We start from the raw sequence: 2,919 nt of genomic DNA, 5'->3' as shown, positions 1-2,919 counted from the left end.
AGATACTTACCTCATTAGTGGATAGTCCAGAGGCTTCCTGTGTCTTCTTAGGCCCGGTTCACACGGCGACGCGAACCTGAAAAGGAAAAAGGTCCCCTTCATTGGGATAATGGATTCTCCAAAGGCTTCCCAGATCCCCTTCCCCTCCACCAACCCAGCACTGGGACCCCTGGAACTTCTTTGACAAGCCCTCATTGAATGATGGGCGAGGCCGCACTCCCGCCTGTGAACGAGCACAGGAGCAGAACACCTCTATAGTAGCACACAGCTGATCAGTGGAGCCCACTTCATGCTGCTGCACAAGTACAAGGCGCCCTGTGCTTGCGTAATACAGCCACGCTTGTTCATGGACGGGAGCAGCTGTCTCCTGTAGCGTGGATCGGGGGGAGGCCCTAGGGAGGCAGGAAATTTGGGCGCATGAGGCAGGTGGACAAAAAGGGCGCCGCCATTCACTCCCATAATAAATATCGTTTAATGGTCGCCCAACAGGAAAAAAGGGCGCCGGAGAAAAATAACGTTTTAAAAGCGGCGCCCGGAGACTTTTAATGTTTTATAACTGCTTCTCATGATTACACATTATTTAATGATTTATAATTTTTTTAACATTATTTTTAAACGAAAAACAGTACAATATTTTTTTAAAACATTATTTTTAAACGAAAAACAGCACAATATTTTTTTTTTAAACTTTATTAATGCTTATCACAGGGGGGTCTTAGGTTTAGGCACCAGCAGGGGGGTCTTAGGTTTAGGCACCAGCAGGGGGGTCTCAGGTTTAGGCACCACCAGGGGGGTCTTAGGTTTAGGCACCACCAGGGGGGTCTTAGGTTTAGGCACCACCAGGGGGGTCTTAGGTTTAGGCACCACCAAGGGGGTCTAGGGGTTAGGGGTAGGTACAGGGAGGGTTCTGTGTGAGAGTAGGGTTAAGTATAGTTTTAGTAACATTCTTATTAATGTTTTATAAAACGTTATTATACATTTCACTTTTTAAATAGGGAAGATTAACGTTTTTACAATTGCCGATTTCATACACATTATTTAATGATTTATAACTTTATAAAACATTATTTTTAAACGAAATATAGCACAATTTTTTTAAACGTTATTCATGCTTATCGTTTAAAACCCTGCGCCCTTTTTTCCCGGCGCCCTTTTTTAACGTACGCGGCCCTAGAGCTGCGCAGCTGCACTCGCGTCTATGCGGACTGCGCAGCCGTGGCCAGCTCTGGCAGCCATTTTAGTGGAGGCAGGAGAGCCCGACCCGGGGGACTATTGAACTGCGGGGACCCGGCGGAACGGCACGTAGGTTGACCTACGTGCATTCAAATTTAATTTGGGTACTTAACTTTTTTATTTATTTGGACTTGTAAGTCCTTTAAAGGGTGGGGGGGGGGGGAGTGGGGAGAATGGGAGGGGGATAGGAAAGGACATTACAACAAGCCTGCCTCTTCCAGTCTAAATATATAACTTTAGTCAAAAGTCAGATTTTCAAAGACTGATTATGGGGAGTGGTGGGAACAAAAGAGAGGAACGGACAACACACAGAGGTATGTGCATCCCGCATAAACATACCTGCTTACCTTAGGCAGCATTTTCTTGGGTCAGGTACAGCGATGAGCAAAAATTTCCCATAGATGTAATTTTGAATCGAAATTTGCAATTACGATGTGAAATCGTAACACAAAATTTTGGGGAAGACGTAATTAATTTTGTCTGTAATTGTAATCACGTAATGTTGTGCTGACTTTAGTGGTTAATAGCCAAGCAATGCTATTGTTACCAAAATTGCTGCATATGTTAAGGAGAATAGTAGGTAGAAGTCATAAAGAACAGTTTCAAAACAGGACTAGGAAGCGTAGTGAAATTATTTTAGCTGGGAGACAGGCAACAATAAAAGTTACTCCCACCTCTTTAAATTGTAATTACAAAAAAAGAAAAATGGGAAGCATTCAAGATGAACCAAATGAAAAAATACAAAAATGTATCAAATGTCATAGACTTACAGCTAACTACAGTACATAGAAGCAGTATATCTTTGAACCCAAATGGAGTAAAATAAGACTACACGGGTGGCTGTCTCCATATCTATATATATTTCAACATCTCTCTGGCATACGCAGGGTCCGTCAATGGCCAAAGTTTCATGAAGATGGAAAATACTGCCGGTTTGTGAACATATAGGTTCCTAGTAATCAATAACAATGCACACATTGTGTCCATATAGCACAGAACAGCGTCTCTAAGATACCAACATCAAAATGTACTCAAATTTGTGATCGGTGGTGTAACATGGCATATTATAATGTAGTACCTCCATAGAGTGTTTTAGCTCAATAGTGGGTGGCTATACACATTAAAGAAGGCATTGAGTAGATGAATGAGCATCCAACAGAGTATACTGGGATTGTAGGGGCAAGTGGGGTACACAATCGCAGTGGACCGCAGATGATATGACAACCATGGAGTGTCGAGGCCACCACTGGTCAACACTTAAAATGAGTTGTAAATAAATGTCCAATATAGACAAACACTCGTCCTTAAAGAGAAACTCTGACCAAGAATTGAACTTATCCCAATCAGTAGCTGATACCCCCTTTTACATGAGAAATCTATTCCTTTTCACAAACAGACCATCAGGGGGCGCTGTATGACTGATATTGTGATGAAACCCCTCCCACAAGAAACTCTGAGAACCGTGGTACTCCTGGCAGTTTCCTGTCTGTGAACCTTTTGCATTGTGGGAAATAGCTGTTTAAAGCTGTTTCCAACTGCCAAAAAAGCATGCAGCAGCTACATCACCTGCCAACAGTAAAAATGTCACCATGTAATAAATGTCAGCGTGTAAATTAGGGATTTAAAAGATTTTACAATGAGCAAACACTGACTAAATCATTTATCCATAATTATTGTAAAAATGAA

Source organism: Hyperolius riggenbachi, chromosome 1 (genome assembly GCF_040937935.1).
Source record: "Hyperolius riggenbachi isolate aHypRig1 chromosome 1, aHypRig1.pri, whole genome shotgun sequence".
Lineage (NCBI taxonomy): Eukaryota > Metazoa > Chordata > Amphibia > Anura > Hyperoliidae > Hyperolius > Hyperolius riggenbachi.
This window is presented reverse-complemented; position numbering follows the sequence as displayed.